Source organism: Pteronotus mesoamericanus, unplaced genomic scaffold (genome assembly GCF_021234165.1).
Source record: "Pteronotus mesoamericanus isolate MK-2021 breed Mesoamerican mustached bat unplaced genomic scaffold, CSHL_Meso_final contig_48, whole genome shotgun sequence".
Lineage (NCBI taxonomy): Eukaryota > Metazoa > Chordata > Mammalia > Chiroptera > Mormoopidae > Pteronotus > Pteronotus mesoamericanus.
In genome coordinates, this window is record NW_026555180.1 from 172,176 (window position 1) to 196,244 (window position 24,069).

Below are 24,069 nucleotides of genomic sequence, written 5' to 3' on the forward strand. Positions count from 1 at the left end.
TTACTGCTGCGGTCTCTTACCTACTTTGCCTCTGCAACTCTATTTCCCCACTACTTCACTGACAGGCATATTGATGTGGAGAGGGGCATGACTAAAAGGATCAAAATCCAGCTGAGGTTATGGTGTTGTGGGATGAGTAGGGCACTGACTGATTCAATGGCCAAGGTAGCATTCTCTTATGGTTAACTTTGGGGCGGACTTTTTTAGATTTATTTATATGCAGTACTCAAATCATGTGTGATCTTTGTTTTATAAAAACGAGTTTTTTTAAAAATAAAATCTGAAGTTTGGGTGGAAGAGAAAAATATGAAGTCTAATCCCTTTCAACATTTCCAGACTAATGACAAATAACCCACTTAGTGTTAAAAAATCATTGGTAACTGTTTGGGAAATCCATGCTCTGGTCTTAAAGTGACACCTAAGTTCGCACACACTTAGATTTCCAGCTACTTGTTCACCTAGATGGCCTGAGCACTACTTCTCTACCTGGAAATAAAGAAATTATTTTTAAAAACATAGCTCCTGATTTCTAAGAATTAGCTACCTAATTACTGTACAAACATGGTGTTAAGATAATAAATATTGTTATAGAATAAAGGCAGGGGTTATCAGACCAGAGACCATGAAGTACAAAATCCCAGGAAGGTCACTAACTCTTAGAACAATCCACAGGTGAGGTTAAATTTGTGTCAGTCCTTGACTAGAAAATATAGTTTTTTTTTTTAAATTTTTGTTCAAGTACAGTTGTCTCCATTTTCTTGCAACCACTTTCCCCTGCCTTACCCACCCCCACCTCCCACCACCAGTCCTACCTCCCTTTGGCTTTGTCCATGGATTCTTTATACATGTTCCTTGACCCGTCACCTCCTAACCTCCATTATCCTCCTCCATCCTCCCCTTTCATTCCTATCAGTCTGTTCTTTATTTCAATGTCTCTGGTCATATTTTGCTTGCTTGTTTGTTTTGTTGATTAGGTTCCAGTTATAGGCGAGATCATATGGTATTTGTCTTTCACCACCTGGCTGATTTCACTTCATGGATGGAATTGGAGTGCATTATGCAGGAAATATAGTTTCACTAGAGGGATTGAGAAAAGAAGGGGCAGAATAATTAGCTCAGGGACAGATGGACCTGGTAATATCAAGTTATGCATTCAGGAGTAAAAGTGATTGGGACCTCTAGCAGACATTGCTCTTTTTTTTTTGCCCTATAACTCTTTGGTTCACATCTGAGCTCACTGCAATTTAGGAGCACAGTTGCTATCTTTAGGACAGTGTTCCACCTAAGCACACATGTTGCTCTGCTTCTCTGCCGGAGGATCTTTTCTTGTGTCACAGGCTCTTGCTCATAGAGTAGTGAAGAAAACCTCAGATATAGTGCCCCTAGGACAACCTTCAGCCAACTAGAAATGGAAATCAATGGATGAATCCACCAGCTTCTTCACCCTTCATTTGAGCAGTTCCTCAGAAGGTCCTCACAAGGAAAAGGTATGGTGCTGTAAACAAAATAATGACGCTCAAAGATAACCACATCTTAATTCTACAAACCTGTAAATATGTTACTTTATGTGGCATAAGAGACTTTTAGATGTGATTAAGTTAAGGATTTTGAGATGGAGTGGCTATCCTGGATTATCTGGGTGGACCTGATATAATAACAAGGATCCTAAGAACAAGAGGAAAGCAAGAAGGTTAGAGTCAAAGAGATACAAAGATGTTACACTGTTGATTTGAGCTTGGAAGAGGCCACAAGCCAAAGGAAGCAAGCTATCTTAAGCTGGAAAAGGCAAATAAACATATTCTCCTCAAGAGACTCCAGAAAGGAATGCAGCCTGGTCAACACCTTACCTTTCCAGGGCCTTGTCACCTTACATCTTGAGTTACCAAAATAACTTAACTCATCTCTTAATTCACCATCTCTCTCTTTCAATCCAGCCTATAGCAAACTGACAGTTTACTCCTTCTGAAACACATCACAGAAATCCTCAGTCTTGTAACAGTGATATCACCTAATAGAATTATCTCATACATGAGACACAGGTTCTGCATCCTAGTTAGTTATTTGTATATTCTGGAGTTCTTAAACACTGATGTGTAAAAGACTTCCTGAAACACTAGAGAGCATATTAAAACTGCATATTATCAATCTCTACCACTATGTTAGATTGATTACATTGCCAGTCCTAATTAATGACCTTTCTATATCCAAGCCTTTTGCATTGTAACTTAGTAGTTTATCTTATCAAAATGGAGCAACTGTTTCTCACATTGTGAATTGCTGAATGTTCTAATTCTCAAAAGATTCTGATTCTGTAAATAAACATATGGCACAGTCCCTGAAAATTTATCATTTTCAGGTGATTCTATTTCAGGATGGTCCAGAGGCCTAACTTGACCATGAGCTTGGAAAGCAATAAGAGGTAAGATATTACTATAATGACCCATAACTGAGTCTGGTCTCACAATGCAGAACATGCAGGTGCATGTGCACCAGACACCTGGTGAAGCCATTTGAACCAGTGAACCAGCACAGTGTTCATGAGAAGTTATACGGCCCTAGGAATATGACTATATAGAGCCATAGCTATTGATTTATAGATAAACATTATAATCTATTATTTTTGGTATGATAGCCCTTAAGCAAAGGCTTACTTGTAAGTCCATATGGAAAGCAAATGAATGTGGTAGAAGTGGATAGTTGTGCACCCCATGTGCTCTGTTTACCTCTCTAACCCTTCACTCCATTAGGGTCACTGATGGGTCTTTATGGGCCAGAGTTAGAAAATCATAGACTTGAGAAATGTTTTAGTCTGCTATGCAAGGCTTATGTAGTTTGGTGTTATTGTTTCTGTTATTCACTGCTGCGTAGAAACCACCACTAACCCAGTGGCCTAAAACAATGATCCCTTTATTGTTCTCATGGAACTTGTGGGTCAGGAATTGAGGTTTTGCATAGTAGCAATGCCATGTGTCCACCATTTTGGATGTTTGATGCCTCAGCTGGGAAGATTCAAATATCTGTGGCTGTTATCGTCTAGAAGGTTCTTTACTCCCATGTCTGATACCTGGACTGGGACAAACTAAAGGTTGGGCTCCTCTGGAGAGTGGTGACTGGAACATTTCCATGCTATTTCTCCATTTGGCTTGGACTGTTTCTCAGCTAAGCAGCTGGGTTCCAAGATGGAGTGTTGTGATAGGGATTATGTAGACAGCAAGTGTTTTAGGAAATCCAGACAGAAGTTGTATGACATATTAGGAACTAGCCTTGAAAGCCTCATACCTCTACCTCTACTGTATTTTATAGATCAAGGCAGCCACCAAAAGTTCATACAAGTTGCATAGGATGACACATAGACTCCATTCATTATTTAATAATAGGAGAATTGACATTTCATTGTGGGATGGGAGATGATGTTGCCGTCTTCAAGATACAATATCTTCTTCACTTCACCCTTGGAAAAAATAATACACACATGAACCAAGTCCATATACACACACAAAATCATCCTGAATTCCCCCAATGTCTCATTTAATTACAAGTTCAGCTTAAAGGACAGGACCTCATCAACTACATCAGGTCCAGATGAAGACAAAACTCCCCAGGTCAAAGTTTTTGACTACAGTTCTTTGAGTAAAGCTATCTGCTCCCAATGGTGGAAGCAGCATTATAGATTAGCACAGAGTATAAAAGGTACTATTGTACCTGTCTGTGAATAATAAAACTTACTATAGTTATCTTTTCAATATTTTAACCATTTATTTCTAATGTGAATTTTACATCATTTTCTAAATGTGTCATGCTTCTACAGGTTTCTTCATCCTTGTTCACAAAATTCCTCCTAGAATGATCTCACTTTTCCCTGTCAATAAAATTTTGTCTATTTCAAAGTCCCCAAATACTTTCTATTTATAGAAGTCTTCTATATTGTTTCAGCTTACAATGACCTCTTCATATTTTCAATCCCTGAGTGCCCACTTTGGACCATGCTAAGGATAAAAGAATGAGCAAAAACAGAAACAGGCATATGTTAAAAAAAAAAAAAGCCTTATACCCTTGACAAAAATTAACTCAAAATGGATCACAGAGATGAATGTTAAATGCAAAACTGTAAAACACCATGAAGATAAAAGGAGAAAATCTAGATAACTGGATTTGGTGGTGACTTTTAAGATACATCACCAAAGGCACAATCTATTAAAGAAATATTTGATAAACTGGACTTAATAAAAATTTAAATTTATTTTCTGTGAAAGACAACATTAAGGCAAGAAGAGAAGCCACAAACTGGGAGAAAATTATGTGTGAAAGATATTTACGATAAAGGACTATTACCCAAAATACACAATGAACTCAAACTCAGCACTAAGAAGACAACTCAATTGAAAAATAGGCTAAGGACCTTAACAGACACCTCACCAGAAAAGATAATGGGTGGCAAATAATCATATCACAAGATACTCCACATCATGTCATCAGGAAAGTACAAATTAAAATATAGCAAATACTGCTATACACTAATTAGAATGGCCAAAACCTAGAACACTGACAATACTAAATGCTGGTAAGAATGTGGAGCAACAGGACTCTCATTCATGACTGCTGAGGATGAAATTGGTACAGCCACTTCAAAATACAGTTTGGTGATTTCTTTCAAAAGTAAACATTCTTACCATATGATTAAGCAATCGCATTCCTTGATATTTATCCAAACTAGTTAAAAACTTATGTCCACAAAAATACCTGCACATGGATATTTAATAGAATCTTGATTCAAAATTGCCAATACTTGGTGAAAGAATAAATTGTGGTAAAACTAGATAATGGAATATAATTCAGGGCTAAAGAAATGACTTACTAATTAATAAAAAGGCACAGTGGACTCTTAAATAAATATTACTAAACAAAAGAGCCAATCTATAAAGGCTGAATACTGTATAATTCCAGCTATATGACATTTTGAAAAGGCATAACTGTGGAAACATTAGAAAGTTCAGGGGGGGGGGGAAAGATGGCGGAGGAGTGAAAGGGAGTCACGCTGACCTCCTCCCAAAACAAAACTGGAATTGCAACTAAATAATGGAGTAATGACCTGGAAAGCAGTGGAGCGATAGTGGGAGAGGAGCCTTGGTGCCGCGGACAGTGGATTCTACTCTCACACATCCCAACGGGTGAGAATTGCGGTGGAGGCTCGAGAGTGTGGGCTGGGTGCGCAGGGGCACTGGCACCAGAGGGACATCGAAACGGCCAGTTAGCGTCCCCCCGAGAAGAACGGGGTCTGAATCATAAACAGGAACCCCTAAACTGCAGCAGCTAAAGCCAAGAAAATACAGACAAAACGCAACCCCAAAAAGCTTAGGGGAGCTCTCTGCCAGAGACAGGTGGCTGGGGATGCAAAAAGACATTTAAAGGGCAAACGCAAAAGTTGCAGCGGCAGCCACCCTCCTTGATCGCTGGGTAGAGGCGGCAGCAGGGTGGGCTGGTGCCTGGGAAAAGACTGGTGAGGAAAACTTTGTGAAGAGAACTGACACCGCGGCCAGTGGAGCCCGGGTGATAACACACTTACCACTCTGCAGCTACCATCTCGCTCAGGCATAAGGGAATCAATTAACCTGCCTTTTGTGCGCTCCGCACACAGCTTGTACGCCTGTGAGCTACGGGGCTGAGTGCAGACTGGCTGGGAGAGCCTTGAGCAGAGACTGGAGACAGAGGTGTTGGGGAAAGAACGGGAGGAGGAACCGGGGAGTCCCGACTCCCTCCCCGTTCGGTAGTCTCCATTGAGGGCTGGAAAGGCGCAACCCCAAAGAGGCAGAAGCGGGGTGCGCATGAACCAGACTGCCTGCGATTGAAACGCAGTCTGCACAGGGGTTGGATCCCTGGCCGAAGGGGTCACAGAACTGCCCAGAGGCCCCTGAGGGGAGACTAAAAATGGAGGCATTGGGGAAAGAACGGGAGGAGGAACCGGTGAGTCCCGACTCCTTCTCCTTGCAATAGTCTCCATTGCGTGGGAAGAGGCCACACTCCCAAAGAGCCAAAAGCTGAAAAGCAAACATAGACACCCCCAAAACACCCAGAGCAGGCGCGCACACTGGCGCCGAGTGACCGGCGAGGGTTGGCGAGCGTGTGTGTGACCCACGCGGGCTGGTAAACGCTTGCACCTGCCGGCAAGGCCTCACACAGACTGGCACCCATACGGCCTGCGAGGGAGTGCACAGAGGGGCAAGGGCAGGCGTAAATTGACCTACCCACCGCGATTGCGGAGTGGCCCACAAAATAAGTAGAGCTGCCCAGAGTCCCTGGAGGAGAGACCAGAAACAGGATTAACCGGAAAGTCCTAGATCTGATTTCCTCCCATTTCCGTAGTCCCCATGTGGCGAGGGCAAGCAACGCACCCAAAGAGCCAAAAGCGGGGAAAACACACAATAGAAGACCCTAAACTGACCAGTGCCGCAAAGCTCGCGTGCCAGGGAGGCCAGATGAGTACGGGAGGTCCCGAATAAGCCCCCTGGTCTGGGGCAAGCACATACGAGCCCAGGCAGGTGGGGGAACCAGCCGCGCTGGGAACGCGCTCAAGGAGCCTGCGTGAGAGCGCAGAGAGATCCCAAAAAATAGCTCAGCCCTGACCGAAGGGGTCACAGAGCTGCTCCAAGCAGGAGTCAGACACAGGCATTAGACTCCTGAAAGACTCAAACAAACAACCCAAGGCTGTATAGGGTCAACAACTGACATCATCAGAGGCAAGCCCAGAAAGAAAAGTAAAGGACAAAAATACTTAACAGACTCTCACAAAAATGGGAAGAAAAAGACGTTCCCCTCAAATGAGTGGAAAAGGGGACTCCCCACAGAGAGAGCTAAATGAAATAGAGGCAAGGGAACTATCAGATACTGAATTCAGAACAATGGTTCTAAGGAGGCTCAATGAGCTCAGCCAGCTCAAAGAGAACTGTGAGAAACTGCAGAGAAACTATCAGGATCTTACAGCAAACTATATCAGCCTGGAAAAGGACATAGAAACTATCAAGAAGACACAGGAGGATATGAAGAATACCATTTCTGATTTGAAGAACACAGTAGAAGGAATCCAAAGCAGGCTGGATGAAGCTGAGGATCGAATCAGTGAGATGGAGGACAAGGTAGAAAAAAGCTCCCAGAAAGAACAAGAAATGGAAAAACGACTCAAAAAGAATGAAGAAGCATTTAGGGAAATGCAGGACAACCTGAAAAGCAGTAATATCCGTATAATAGGGATACCAGAAGGAGAAGAAGAGGAGCAAGGAATAGAGAACCTCCGTGAAAAAGTAATGATGGAAAATTTCCCTAATTTGAGGAGAGAAAGGCTCTCATTGATCCAGGAGGCACAGAGGACCCCACTCAAGAGGGACCCAAGGAGGTCCACTCCAAGACACATCATCATTAAAATGGCAAATGTCAAAGACAAAGAGAGAATCCTCAAGATAGCAAGGGAGAAGGAGAAAGTAACATACAAGGGGGGCCCCGATACGCCTAGGAGCTGACTTCTCAACAGAAACACTACAAGCCAGAAGGGAATGGCAACAAATATTCCAAGCCATGAAAAGCAAGGGCCTACAGCCAAGGCTGCTCTACCCAGCTAGGCTCTCCATTAAAATAGAAGGAGAAATACAGAGTTTCCCAGACAAAAGAGAGCTAAAAGAATACATCTCTACCAAACCAGCACTCCAAGATCTGCTAAGGGGACTGGTTTAAGCAGATGAAGGAAAAGAATGAGACAGAGAGGAACACAATACAAAGAGAAAAGATGAGTAAGTTTCTATCAGTAATATCTCTCAATGTGAATGGACTAAATGCCCCAATCAAAAGACACAGGGTAGCTGAATGGATAAGAAAACATGACCCACACATATGCTGCCTACAAGAGACCCACCTAAGACCAAGAGACCTACACAGATTGAAAGTAAAGGGATGGAAAATAATATTCCAAGCAAATGGACATGAGAAAAAGGCTGGCGTTGCCATACTTGTATCAGACAAAGTAGATTTGAAAGCAAAGGCCATAAAGAGAGACCCAGAGGGGCACTTTATCATACTTAAAGGAAGAATCTATCAAGAAGACATCAACATTGTAAACTTATTTGCTCCCAATATAGGAGCCCCCAAGTTTATAAGGAAATTGTTGGATGACTTCAAAAAAGATATAGACAACAACACACTGATAGTAGGGGATTTCAACACCCCACTGTCAGAAATGGACAGATCTTCCAAACAAAACATTAATAAACATATCGTGGGGCTGAATGAAACACTGAATCAAAGAGACTTAACTGACATATATAGAGCCTTACATCCCAAAGAAGAAAAATACACATTCTTTTCCAATGCTCATGGAATTTTTTCAAAGAGAGACCACATGATAGGACACAAAGCAAGCCTCAGCAAATTCAGGAAAATTGAAAAAATACCAAACTTTTTCTCAGACCACAAGGCCTTGAATCTCGAAATCTACCTCAAAGAGAAACTTCAAAAACTTGCAAACTCATGGAGACTGAACAGAAGACTATTAAACAATGAATGGGTCAATAATGAGATAAGAGAAGAAATCAAAAAATTTCTGGAAACAAATGAAAATGAACAGACAACTGTCCAAAACCTATGGGACACAGCAAAGGCGGTCCTGAGAGGGAAGTTCATAGCGATACAGGCTTACCTTAAAAAGATAGACACATTTCAAATAAAAGACCTAATGCTAAAACTTCAAGAACTGGAGAAACAACAACAAATAAATCCCAGAGCAAGGAGAAGGAAGGAAATAGTCAAGATTAGAGCAGAACTGAATGACATAGAGACAAAAAGAACAATTCAGAGGATCAACCAATCCAGAAGCTGGTTCTTTGAAAAGATTAATAAAATTGACAAGCCATTAAGAAGACTCATCAAGACCAAAAGGGAGAGGACCCAAATTAATAGTATCAGAAATGAAAGAGAAGAAATAACAACTAATACCACAGAAACACAAAGGATCATCAGAAACTATTATGAACAATTATATGCCAAGAAATTTGAAAATCTTGATGAAATGGACAAATTTTTAGAAAAGTATAATCTTCCAACACTGAAGGAGGAAGAAACAGAAAGCTTGAAGAGACCGATAACAGCTGGGGAAATTGAAGCAGTAATCAAGAAACTCCCAGCACACAAAAGCCCAGGGCCAGATGGTTTCCCAGGAGAATTTTACAAAACATTTAAGGAAGAGCTAACCCCTGTCCTTCTCAGACTATTCCAAAAAATCCAAGAGGAGGGAAGACTGCCAGACTCCTTCTATGAGGCCAGCATCACCCTGATCCCAAAACCAGATAAAGACCCTACAAAGAAAGAAAACTACAGGCCAATTTCGCTGATGAACATAGATGCTAAAATCCTCAACAAAATATTGGCAAACCTCATCCAGCAATACATTCAAATGAGTATCCACCACGATCAAGTGGGAAATATCCCAGAGATGCAGGGATGGTTCAATATACGCAAATCAGTAAACGTGATACAGCACATCAATAAAAGAAAAGACAAAAACCACATGATCATCCCAATAGATGCATAAAAGCATTTGACAAGGTACAGCACCCATTTATGATCAAAACACTCAGCAAAATGGGAATAAATGGGGCATTTCTCAACGTCATAAAGGCCATATATGAAAAACCTACAGCCAATATCATACTCAATGGGCAAAAACTGAAAGCTTTCCCACTAAGATCGGGAACACGACAAGGATGTCCGCTCTCACCGCTTCTTTTCAACATTGTATTGGAAGTCCTAGCCACAGCGGTCAGACAAGAGAAAGAGATAAAAGGCATCCAAATAGGAAAGGAGGAAGTAAAACTATCATTGTTTGCAGATGACATGATAGTGTACATAGAGAACCCTGTAGACTCTACCAAAAAACTCCTCAACCTAATAAGTGAATCTGGCAAAACAGCAGGATACAAAGTCAACATTCAGAAATCAAATGCGTTTTTGTACACCAGCAATGCAATAGAAGAAGAAGAAATCAGAAAAAATATACCATTCGATATAGCACGAAAAAAGATAAAGTACCTAGGGATAAATTTAACCAAAGACACAAAAGACCTGTATGCAGAAAACTATACAACATTGAAAAAAGAAATGAAGGAAGACACAAATAAATGGAAGCATATACCGTGCTCATGGATTGGAAGAATTAATACCCTCAAAATGTCCATACTACCCAAAGCAATTTATAGATCAACGCATTCCCTATTAAGATACCAATGACGTATTTCACAGAAATAGAACAGACATTTCAAACATTTATATGGAACCATAAACGACCCCGAATAGCCCCAGCAATTTTGAGAAAGAAACACAAAGTAGGAGGGATCACAATACTGGACATCAAACTCTACTACAAAGCCACCATACTCAAAACAATCTGGTACTGGCACAAGAACAGACCCATAGACCAGTGGAACAGAAGAGAAAGCCCAGAAATAAGCCCAGGTCTCTATGGGCATCTAATATTCGACAAAGGGGGCAGAAGCATAAAATGGAGCAATAACAGCCTCTTCAACAAATGGTGTTGGGAGAGCTGGACGGCTACATGCCAAAAATTGAAATTGGATCATCAGCTGACACCATACACAAAAATAAACTCAAGATGGATAAAAGACTTAAATATAAGTCACAACACCATCAATGTCCTAGAGGAGAACATTGGCAGGAAACTCTCAGATATCCCACGCAGCAATTTTTTTACTGATATGTCTCCTAAAGCAAGGGACATAAAGGAAAGAATAAACAAGTGGGACCTCATAAAAATAAGAAGCTTCTGCACGGCGAAAGAAAACATCAGCAAAATGAAAAGGGAGCCAACCATATGGGAAAATATATTTGCTAATGATACATCAGATAGAGGTAAGATCTCCAAGATAAATAAAGAACTCACTCGACTCTACTCCAAGAAGACAAACGATCCAATCAAAAAATGGGCAAAGGACCTGGGCAGATGCTTTTCTAAGGAGGAGATACAGAGGGCCCAGAGGCATTTCAAAGGATGCTCAGCATCACTAGCCATCAGAGAAATGCAGATCAAAACCGCCGTGAGGTACCACCTCACACCGGTCAGAATGGCCATCATAAACAGATCCACAAACAACAGGTGCTGGCGAGGCTGTGGAGAAAAGGGAACCCTTGTCCACTGTTGGTGGGAATGCAGACTGGTGCAGCCACTGTGGAAAGCAGTGTGGAATTTCCTCAAAAAGCTGAAAATGGAACTGCCTTTTGATCCAGTGATTCCCCTGCTGGGACTATACCCTGAGAACACCAAAACTCCAATACAAAAGAACCTATGCACCCCAATGTTCATAGCAGCACAATTTACAATAGCCAAGTGTTGGAAGCAACCTAAATGCCCATTAGTAGATGATTGGATCAAAAAATTATGATACATATACACAATGGAGTACTACGCAGCAGAAAGAAAAAAAGAAGTACTAAACTTTGCAACAGCATGGTTGGAACTGGAGAGCATCATGCTAAGTGAAATAAGCCAGGGGGCGAAAGACAAATACCATATGATCTCACGTATAAGCGGAACCTAACCAACAATGCAAAGATGCAAGGAAAATATGACAGTGACACTGAAAGGAAAAGAAATCAACAGAGACTAGAGAGAAGGGGGGGGGCAGGGAAAGGGAAGGGAAAGGGAAAGTCAAGGAACATATAGCAAGGACTCATGGACAAAACCAAAGGGGAAGAGCTGAGGGAAGGAAGGTGGGAGAGGGCCGGGGAGAGGGGTGGGTGGGAGGCAGAGACAAATGTATTTGAAAAGTAAATAAATAAATTAAAAAAAAAAAAAAAGAAAGTTCAGTGACTGCTAGGAGTTGAGGAAAAGAATGCATGAGTAGATGGAGCACAGAGGATTTTTAGGGCAGTGAAAATACTCTGTATGATCTATAATAATACATAAGTGTCATTTAACATTTGTTCAAATGCATAGAATATACACCACCAAGAGTAAACTGTAATACAACTATGGGCTTTTGGTGACTGTGATGTGTCAATTTGTAGGTTCATAAGTTGTAACAAAGGGGATATGACTATAAAAAAATAGTTGAGGAAGGTATGGTTGGTATAAGATAACATTGGAAGGTATAGTTGGTGGGTGGGGCCATTGATCCATAAACAATGGTTGTGCTGAAACATTTAAATTGGAATGGGGCCTATTTATGTGGAAGTAGTTGGCATAATCAGATTTGCCATCTAGAAAGATTTTTCTTTGTTTTGGTATCTGGAGAATAGATTAGGTGGGGCCTATTGTGGATAGCAAAGTCAAAGACCTTTGAGTAGCTTAGACCAAGGTGTGGTATTTGAAGCATTGACAGTGAACAAAAAGATACTCCCTTAGACACTTAAGCCAGGTCTGCTTTTTAACACCTTATATTTTTGTGGCTTTGAGTCATCCTCAATTCCATTGTTTTATTTGGTCACACAAGCATATTTGTTTTTTCACTCAGCCTATATGGTAAAAACCTCGAAGTTGAAAGTTGTAGTTACATATTTTTCAGTGACCAACATATTCAACATAGTAGTTACTATTCAATACATATTTGAATGAGAGAATGAATTAAAAAATAAATAATATGAGGCTGTTATTATTTATAAAGACTGTTTTTTAAGTTATCTTTCTAAAATATCAAAAGTACTCATTGAAATTTTCATATTGTAATTTGTTACACGAAGCAGAATTTGGGGTCATACCTGAAGGGGCAGCAATATTCTTGAACCAATAAGAGAGGTGTCTAAGAATTACCCCTTGCAGTCTGGTCTCTAAGGGAGTTGGCCTGCTACAAATTTTTATGGAAACTATGTTGCATGCCTTGAAGCAACCAATCCTGGCCCACCAACAGACTTGAACTCCAGCCCCTCTATCACACTACAGAAAGAGGGGTGCAGTTTAACAGTACTGCAGCCCAAAGTCTGACCCCAGTAGATCTCTGGGATATGTCTTAAAATGAATAGTCATAGTGACCTGACTGCTTGCTACCAGTGCTACTCCATGAACTTTGCCCACCTCACACTACTCTAGGAGGTCTGGAGTGGTGCCACCTGGCTATTTATCTTGATTGCATGGCAGTTAGTGTTATGAGCAGTCTTCCAGGCAATGCACCCATAATAATCATATACAAAATAATCAGTAGACTATAGATTAAAGGGCTATCATGAGAAAAATTCATTGAGGCAGAGTTGTAGGTCACTGGCACAGGTGGGCACAGACTGCTCTTGGGAACAACTCTCACAAAGTCTTGAGCACTAAACAGAATTTTCTGGTAGCTATTAAAGATCTCTAAGGGAGTCATCCTGAAGGGGTAAGGCTCTAGTCAGGAAAAAGCTAAGCCATTACCCCTAATAGAATTAAGAAAAAAATGAGCTGTATAAGTGATCCTCTTTGTGATGTGAGAGGTACAATTAGACTATAGATTGAAGAGATATTAAGAAGTGTCTGCACCATGTGGATGGCAGAGAAGAGAATGATCCCAGAATGGTACTCTGTCCTTACAAGATTCAGATGATAGAGCATGAACCTAGAGAGATGCTAGATCTTGTTAACTGACCACCTTCTGGAAAGACTAGACTCCTCAGGACAAATTTCAGAATCATGGCAGAAGCATTAGATGTCCATCTATGGATGTCTTTGAGCATAGTCAAGAATCAGCATATTCAGACATAATTCAGTAAGACAATGGACTCTTCCCTGCTCAGGTAGTTCAACATTGGACTATCCCATGTGGGATACAATGATGCATAATGTTTACATAGTGAGAGAAATGTTAAATCCTTAGAACAACCAAATCAAGACAAATTGTATCAAATAAGTACTTGTAACAAACTGGTATTCTTGTTGGTCCATGTCCCTAAAATAATATGTCTGAAACTACCTATGGCTTCATAGATCTATCTTTTCCCATCTCTTGTTGATTTCTTTATGATCCCAGAGTCTGGAGTAGGAAATGGTTTGGATCAGTAGAGTTGCAGAGAACATTTTTCCCTGAAGCCTTAACTTCCTCAAGCATTTGAGATATCTAGACTAAAACCTTTGCTAGAAACAAACTTGGAGACATTACTATCTAGTAGCTGGTTGTTCAGTTAATTGTATGACAGCTTTTCTTTTTTTCAGGATGACAGAAGTCCCAAGACAGTGGAGAAGATTTGTAAAAAGTATTTCTTTAAGACCACTGGTGCTGGCCTTAGGACACTGAAATATTGTGTATCCCTCAGCTTGCTCTTACAAGATGACCATCTCTTTTCTGACAGGTACAGTTAGCCTGCCATTTCTAACCACACTTTAATGTCCTGTATGGCTGCATCAATGAGTGACCCCATGCATCTTAGAAGTTTAAATGGTAAGGGTTTTCTATAGAATGGGGTATTATGCTTAGGGACATTTTATGGGTTGGCATTGTAAACAGAGGAATAAAGCTTGTCTTACTTAAGACTGATCTCAGAAAAGAGTTGGCATCTTGTGAATCTCCATGAAAATTGTCTTCAGTCCCGTGTTTATGGTAATCAATCCAATCCGCTGCAAGTAATGGATCCCAGTTCTTCCTTCCTATGTACAACCCCTGCATCCAATGCCACAAGAGAATTACTGCTACTCCTAACCACAGCCATTAAGCTGGCAGGATAGGGCAGGGGCCAAGGTTCTGCCATGTCATATTACTTTTGTATCCTGGCTTTTCATTGTATCACCTTCCTAATCATGCATTATAAAAGCTGCACAGTGTAAGGGGCAAGTGTTTTCCTCAGCTGTTACATTCATCTTGCTAGATTATCAGGGGTTGTCATTCCATGAAAGGGCAAGGAAGAACTGCAACTGCTACTGATCATGTCCACATAAGATTCTTTGATGTTTTCTCCTCCAGCAGGCCCAGATTACATGTCACTGGGCAATGTACAAGGCCCAAAAGAATGAATATGCATTTGGTGTTGCCTGCTTTGCCATTACAGGCAAGTTTACAAAGGCAGATAAATATTAAGATGGACATCAAACCCAGGCTGTGAAAGCTACTGGAACTTCTCATGCCATGCCATCAGAAGCTCAATGGTGTTGAAACTCTAAGATAGGTAGGAAACTCTGAGGATGTCTGCAACCACTAAAAATGTAACCCCTTTATTCTAACCTAATTGTTGTTCTATGTCACTGATTAATCAATGTAAAATAGTCTTTGAATTAGATTAATTATTTCTGACACTGCATTTTTAATGTTTCATAACCTGCTCATGAAACAACAAAAATGATTTTAATATTTTCCTCTATGGGGTAGTGTGCCATGTAATTAATTGTAAAGGGTGGGGCAAAAATAGGTTTACAGTTGTTTGCATGGAAAATAATAAAATAATGAATAAATAATACAAGAATAAACTCTGTTTCACATACTCACAGCTGTAAACTTACTTTTGCCTACCCTGTGTATTATCAAATCTTACAGTGTAGCACTTGAGCTCTATCACCCTAAATGCGTTAAATTTCTGACTTTCCTGAGGGAAAAACATGTGCTCTCCCTCCCTCTTTCTCTCCTCCCTCCCTCTCTCCCTCCCTCCCTTTCCTTCCTTCTTTCCTTCCTTCCTTCTTCTTTATTTTGTTTTGTAGTTTTATTTTTTAAAAATATTTTATTTATTTATTTTTAAAGAGGAGAAGAGAGGGAGAAAGAGAGGGAGAGAAACATTAATGTGTGGTTGCTTCCAATGCACCCCTCAATGGTGACCTGGCCTGCAACCCAGACTGGATTGTGCCCTAGAGTGGGAATGGAACAGGTGAACCTTTGATTCGCAGACCGGCACTCAAGCCACTGAGCCACACCAGCCAGGGTCTTTTTCCTTTGTTCCCTTCCTTTCCCTTCCCTTCCCTCTCTCCTTCCCTTCCTTCCTTCCTTCCTTCCTTCCTTCCTTCCTTCCTTCCTTCCTTCCTTCCTTCCTTCCTTCCTTCCTTCCTTCCTTCCCTCGTTCCTTCCCTCGTTCCTTCCTTCCCTTTCTTCTTTCTCCTCCCCTAATGATCAATGACATGTGTTTATTGATTTTAAAGAGAGAGGGAGGGAGAGAGAAAGAGAAAAACATTGATGAGAGGGATGAAACATTGATCAGTTGCATCTCCTATACACCCGGAACCAGGGGTAAACTTGTCACCTTTTGGTGTACAGGACAGTGATCCAACTAAATGATCCACCTGGAAAGGCAACATGGGCTCATTCTTACTCATTTCTGCTGTCTTGGCATCTGATGAGACTGAATCTTTCCTTGGTTTGGAAGGTATTTTGTGCTGTGTACTCTGTAAAGGCAATGACTTACTTAGTAACCTTTGGGGTGCATGTGTTGGAAGACTTGTCAGTCCACAGAAGCTGTTTTATTTGCAATGATGAAGAGCTATGCTACTAGAGCAAAGAGTGAAACCACAAAAACATTAAATTAGTCTTAGCTTTACAAGGGCTTACAAGTTGATTGATGAGGCAAGACTCATGCAAGAGATAATTAAAGAATGATATTAATATTTCCAATCTAATGTTAGATAGAAAACAAGTAAATCACAGCAAATAGAGGAGTCCTGTTCAGTTTCTGTTGAATAGAAGAAATGATTCCATGCCCCTTAGATGTGAAGAGGAGCACTACCCAGCATGACATTGAAGCCTGTAATCAAACTATTACAGTTTTCCATGTATACTATTAAACAGGTATTGACTTTCATGAGGTTATATCAAGATTTATTGGTCCGAGAAGTAAATATTGACTGATAAGATGTTGAAGTCAATAATTACCTCCAGGGACAATAAATCTTTATATTCACAGACACAGAAATTCAATAGTCAGTGTGGTTTGTTAGATTAAACACAAATTCCAAGTCATTAGAAATATCTGGAAATCCCTTTTCATAATCATGAATTCTGACAGTTTATAATTCATCTTAAAACAGCATATTTTAAATCAGCTATGATACAACTATAGAGGAGAGAGTTGGTTTTATTTTTAATCATAGCCTTATAAAAATAATCATTTTGTATACACCTCCAGGTTGGCTAATCCTATTCCAGCTGCTAACCCAGAGACTGCTACACAGTTGGCACTCAATATAAATTTTTAAATAAAATTAGTCTCATGTAGGTTGGCATTTAAATTATTAATCAGCAACAAAAGCTTATTAAAAAGTCTATGTTACATAATGATCATCAATGTTTTAAATTCACTTACATTATCATTACAGAAATATTTCTTCAGAACTTATGTTAAGGTAAAAGGCATATCAGGCAAATGGTTTATGCCATTAATGAACTTTGAAGTATTTGCATAATTTATATTAGGTTTTTACCTGAAATTTATTCAGTATTTTATTTTATTCAAAAAATAAAATATAAGTTCAAGGAACATATAGCAAGGACTCATGGACAAAACCAAAGGGGAAGAGTTGAGGGAGGGAGGGAGGGAGGGAGGGAGGGAGGAAGCAAGGGAATGGGGTGGGAGTCAGGCAGAGACAAATGTATTTGAAAAAATAAATAAATAAATTTTAAAAAATTGATGTAATTGAGAATTTAAGTATATAAGGCATGAAAACACACTACACACTGTCATTTCAAAGAACTAATTTTATGTAGGCAATCAATTATTTTGAGAGACTGCATCTAAACACTGATTTCATCCACATCAAAACAGTATTATTGCCTTATGGCAGGAAAATGGAAAAGGGACTGACACAGTTTTGAGTTGGGGTTGCACATTGCAAGAAACAAAATTTTGGTGTACAAATGAGTGCTCTTGCTTGGCCACAAAGATAGTGCATGAACTCTTTGTTACATGCATACTTTGGGTTGTCATTTGACTACAACCTTCAGGACCTGCACTGGTGACCACTCACATCAGCTGTCTCTGGCACCTGTACTTGCCAACATTCTCCTGGGCTAAGAGTAAAGAACCGATCCTGAGAATGCCCTAATGCACCTGGGCTGCACTGTGAATAGGATACTATGTGGGAGATTTAAAAGATGTCTCCAAAAAGCACAAAAAACAAAAATTAAATGATACCCATACACCAACTTTCCTGGATTAACAACTGTTAAAAGTTTGTCAAGTTTCTTCTGTTTTCTTGTACAAAAATAAGGACTGTAGATAACAATTTATGTGTTTTTATTGCTAACACTATTACTGATGTTCTCCATTTTCCTCCCTTTGCCTACCTCCACCCCTCCCCCCATTGCTTGAGCCTCCACCACACTGTCGCTTGTGTCCATGGATTATGCATATGCGTTCTTTGGCTAATCTCTTCATCTTCTTTTATCCAGTCCCCAAATACTTTTCCCCTCTGACAGTTGCCAGTCCGTTCCATATGTCTATGTCTCTGTTTCTATTTTGTTCATCAGTATATTTTGTTCATTTGATTCCACAGATAAGTGAGATCATATGGTACTTGTCTGTCTCTGACTGGCTTATTTTGCTTAACATAATAATATCTCAGTCCATCCATGCTGTCACAAAATGTGAGAGTTCTTTCAATTTTATAGTTTCATAGTATTCTGTTGTGTAAATGTACTACAGCTTTCTTTTTTTAATTTTTATTTTTAAATCTTGTTTATTCTATTACAGTTGTCTCAATTTTCCCCCTTTAGCATCCTCCACTCATCCCACCTTGCCCCCTGCTCCGACAGTCAATTCCCACTCTGTTGTCCACATTCATACATGTTCTTTGTCTAGTTCCTTCCCCTTCTTTCCACCATTGTCCTCCTTCACCATCCCCTCTGGTCACTTTCAGTCTGCTCCATTTTTCCATGCCAGAGGTTTATTTTGTTCGTTAGTTTATTTTGTTGAATAGATTCCACTTATAGGTCAGATTATGTTGTATGTGTCTTTAACCAACTGATTTATTTCATTTCGCATAATATTTTCCAGTTCCATCCATGGTATTGGAAAAAGTAGTCTTTCTTTTCTTTCTTTCTTTCTTTCTTTCTTTCTTTCTTTCTTTCTTTCTTTCTTTCTTTCTTTCTTTCTTTCTTTCTTTCTTCTCCTTCCTTTCTTTCTTTTCCTTTCTTCCTTCTTTCCTTCCTTCCTTCCTTCCTTCCTTCCTTTCTTTCTCTTTCTCTTTCTTTCTTTCTTTCTTTCTTTCTTTCTTTCTTTCTTTCTTTCTTCTTTCTTTTTTTTCTTCTTTCCTAATACAGACTGATTTCATTTATTTTTTTAAATGTCTAAATCCATTATAAAGTATTAGAAAATTTAAATCCATTATGAAGTCTCAGCAATTAAAACAACACGATATCAGCACAGAAATAATCAAGTAGATCAAAGAAATAAAATTAACATTCTGGAAACAAAGGCATATATTTGTTTAATAATGTAATATATGATTAACTTGATATTTCAAATCAAAAGGGGAAATAAAGCTTATTAAAAAATAAGGTGCATGGAACAATATTACTTGAAATAAAACAAATATAGAGCCCTATTTCACTCATTATACAAATAAATATTCAGGTAAGTTAAAATCAATATGTAAAATCTAAGAGTTTTAGGAGAAAATACAAAATAATATTTTTCTTACCCTGAAGTAAAATCTTCAAACCAAGAAGCTATAAAATAAAATATTGACAATTGACTATATTAAACATTTAAGACTATACAGTGATACACATATAAAAAGTTAAAGGACAAGTAATAGAATAGGAAAGTATTTGCAACACATCTAAAAAAGGGTTAATAGTTTTTTGAGTTTTTTTTAGAGAAAATATTTTGCAAACATTTAATCAAAAATTGGATAAAGAACACAAAAAAGTCCTTTAAAGCTTTTTAAAAATAATATAAATAGGCAAAAAGTATACAAAAATAGGTTTAGTTACAACAAATAATAAAGTAACAATTAAAATAACATATCATTGTCACAATTAGATTAATAAGTATTAAAAATATTGGTAATATCAAGTACTGGTGACTGTGAAAGGAACTGGGTATTCATAGACTCTTTTTCTTCATCTTCTTAAAGCAGTCCCTTTAGCATATCTTGCAACGCTGGTTTGGTGAAGTATTCTCTTAGCCTTCTTTTGTCTGGGAAACTCCTGATTTTGCCTTCCATTTTAATTGAAAGCTTCGCTGGGTAGAGCAATCTTGGTTGCAGACCTTTGCTTTTCATTCCTTGGAATATTTCTTGCCATTCCCTTCTGGCTTGAGTGTTTCTGTTGAGAAGTCAGTTGCTAGCCGTATCAGGGCTCCCTTATATGTTCCTACCTATTTCTCCTTTGCTGCCTTTAGGATTCTCTCTTTGTCTTTACTATTTGCCATTTTAAGTATGACATATCTTGGAATAGGCCTCATTGGGTTCCTCTTAATGGGACACTTAGTGCTTCCTGTGTGACTTTTTTCTCTCCTCCAATTAGGGAAGTTTTCCATCATTATTTTTTCAAACAGGTTCTCTATCCCTTCTTCCTCTTCTCCTTCTGGTATCCCTATTATATGGATATTATTATGTTTCAGATTGTCCTGCACTTCCCTAAATGCCTCTTCATTTTTTTTTAGTATTTTTTCATTTTCTTGCTCTTTCTGGGAGCTTTTTTCTACCTTATTCTCCAGCTCGCTGATTTGTTCCTTTGCTTCATCTAGCTTGCTTTTGATTTCTTCTACTGTGTTCTTCATTTCAGAAATGGTATTCTTCATTTCCTCTTGTCTCTTATTGACAGTTTCCATGTCTTTTTTTCATGCTGATATAGTTTGTAGTAAGTTCCTTGTAGTTTTCCCATAGTTTCTTGTAATTCTCTCTGAGTTCCCTGAGTTATTTGAACTTCCTTAGAACTGTTGCTTTGAACTGAATATTTTATAGTTTACTTGCCTCTATTTCATTTACTTCTCTTTCTGGGGATTCCTCCTTTCCCTTCAGCTTGGGGGTATTTCTTTGTCTTTCCATTATTTGTGAGACTCTTCTTTTTTGCTTCTGCTTTTTAAATTGACCTGTCTTGATTTGCTGACTTTGTGGTTTGAACTTTTATGGTTGGAGACCGCTGTTTTTCCTTTCTGGATCTGCCTCTGATGATTTCAGATGTTGACCCTGTCTGACCTTAGGCAGTCTTTAAGAGACTTCTAGGAATCTACTTTCTGTGGTTGTCTCCTTCAGTTAATCTGGTCACTCTGTGCTCAGCAGTCATGCTTGGACACTAGAGGGCAGCGTGAAGTCCTTCCTAGGGGCAGGGTTATTTGGTCCTCTCATGCTGCTGCCGCTAAAGGAAGTGGTCCACCTGAGCCAGATGGCTGCTGCTCTATGGGGAAGGAGTCCACACTGGGATCCTGCCAGCTACTCTCTCCATTCTCTCCCTAAAGCCTCCATCTCCAGTCTCTCCTCAAGTGTCTCTTTGCCACTCTGCACCCTCTTTAGCCAGGTATCTAATATATGGAGCTGCCATTGTGTACTCAGCAGGGCTAAGTCCCTCCTGGGGGCAGGGCTATTGTGTCCTCTCATGCTGTTGCCACTCACAGAAGTGGTCTTCCTGAGCCATATGACTGCTGCCATATGGGGGAGGAGTCAGCATCGGGATCTAGACAGCTACTCTCTCAGTTCTCTCCCCCAAGCCTCCATCTTCAGTCTCTCTTCAGGCATCTCTAGCCCACTGTGCCCCTGCCTTTGCCAGAGACCAGAGTAAGTGGCTGCAACTAAAAATATATGCATTGGCCTTTTAAAAGGCTCTTTGTGTCTCCAGCTGCCTGTCTCTGGCAGAGAGCAACCCTGCTGATTTTGAAGCTGGCTCTTATCTGTGTACTTTTTGGGCTCTGGTGCTGTAGGCTACAGATATCCACTTATGGTTTAGACCCTACTCTTCTCAGGAGGATTCAACTGGCTATTTCAATATCCTTCTGGTGCTGCCACCTGTGGGCACCCTGCCCGCCTTCTCGTGTCTCTACTGCACTCCTTACCAGTTAGGTCATGCTGAAGCTGATGCTTCTTTCTGTCAGAGATTATAAGGTTCCTTTCTTGCTACTGTTTGGTTGTTTGTTCCAGGTGATTTCTCCACAATTTAATTGTAATTCCAGGTTGGTCCTGGGAGGAGGTCAGTGTTACTTCCATTCACTTCTTCGCCATCTTGATTCCATCTCGTACTATAGCTTTCTTATTAACTCATCTATTAATTTGCACTTGGGTTGTTTCCATATCTTTTGTTGTTGTGTCTTTATCTGGTTTTGGAATTAGAATAATGCTGACCTCATAAAAAAGCTTGGATGTCTTCCCTCCTCTTGAATTTTTTGGAATAGTTTGAGGAGGTTAGATGTTAGTTATGTGAATGTTTGGTAAAATTCACCTGGCAAACCATCCAGTCCAGGGCTTTTGTTTGCTGGGATTTTTTTGATTACTCCTTAAATTTCATTAGTTGTCATTGGTCTGTTCAGGTTTTCTGATTCTTCCTGATTCAGTTTTGGAAGACTGTATGCTTCTAGAAATTGGTCCTTTTTGCTCAGATGTCCAATTTGTTGGCATATTGTTGTTCATAGTATTTTCTTACACAATCTTTTGTACGTCTGTGATGTCAGTTGTTATTTCACTTTTTTCTGACATTTCTTCTCCTTCTGAGAACAATTCGGGCTGAACTTGAAGAGAAGCTCAGATCTGCTTCCCTGCAATGCAGCTGCAGAGTCCAACACTTTCCAGTCTGATTTCCATGTAGAAGCCTCCCTGGGAGAAACAGTACCCCCAACCCACCTCTGCATGGCTAAGTGGCACTCCCACACCACCAAACAAACAGCAGTGGGTCAAAAATCAGCCCAACTTGGTAGTCCAGTCTCTTCACGCAGCTGGTCACAGCAGGGTAGGGATAGAATTCCCAGCCTCACCTCACTAGAGCCAAATTCTGGCTCCCCTGCACTATCATATTGAGCAAAGTGGGGCTAAAATCCCAGCCCTGTACCATTTTCCTGTGCTGAGGAACCCAGCAAGATGGGTCATACCAAGGAGTTCAACAGGTGGGGAGAGGGGAGTCGCCAGTTTGCTTGAAGTGGGTGAGACTGATCCTCTCTCCCAAGCCACAGTTTAGTCACTGACTGGCTCTTTGCCCAAAGACTTTCTAGAAAACAGAGGACCCCTTAAAGTCACAGCTGAGTGTAATCAGCAGACATTTCTACAGCACCTCAGCACAGCAGCATGGCCTCTCCAGCAGTCACAGATGAAAGCAAAGTTCCCAGGCTGGTGTTGTAACAATGGGAGTGCTCCTTCCTTAGGATGGTGCAGTCCAAGTCTCCCAGGCAGACAGAATCTGCACTGATTCCCATTGATCCCTTTGGGTATGGGAAGGAAGACCACAAGGGTAAAGCATCATTTTCATCACATCATATTAAGGGTAATATTATCAATATAACGTCTTTGCTGATGTTGACTTCCATCACCTGACTGAGGTTTCAGATTTCTCCCCTGTGAATTTACTCTTCCTTCTGCCCCACTCCCTTTCCCCTTTCCATATTGTCCTCTTTAGAAGGAGTCACTAAATGCAGTCCACACTTAAAGAGTCAGGAGTTATGCTCCACATTTTGGAGGATAGAGAATCTACTAAATTATATGAAATTCTTCTATAGGGGACTATTGTTCCTTCTTACTCATTTATTTATTTATTTATTTATTATTTCTTCAATCATTTTTATATCAGTGTGGACTCAATACTTATTGTGTACTTTGCAATATAATCGAATACTACTTCATTTTATTATGTGAATGATTCCAGCTTTGGTCATTGTGAACCTTTTTAGTTGGCTCCTATGTTCCTTTGACAAACTCCCGCCATTGTGGGTTCTTGTTACTTTGAGTGCTTCCTTTCTGTACTACTAGTTGCTCTAGGCTCATCTTATATATGTCCTGTCCTAGTCACAGAATACTGACTTACCTTTTGTAATTTTTCTAAATTTATTATATAGTATGATATTATGCATGTGTGTATGTGTGTGTGATTAAAACCACTGGCTCAATGACTTCTACTTACCCCTCCAGGTTCACTATCAACTGTTTTTCACTTGCTCAGTGTCCAGAGAAGCTGAGCTGTATGAACTGAAAAAGAGACCTCGCTCTCTGCCTTGCAACTGGAC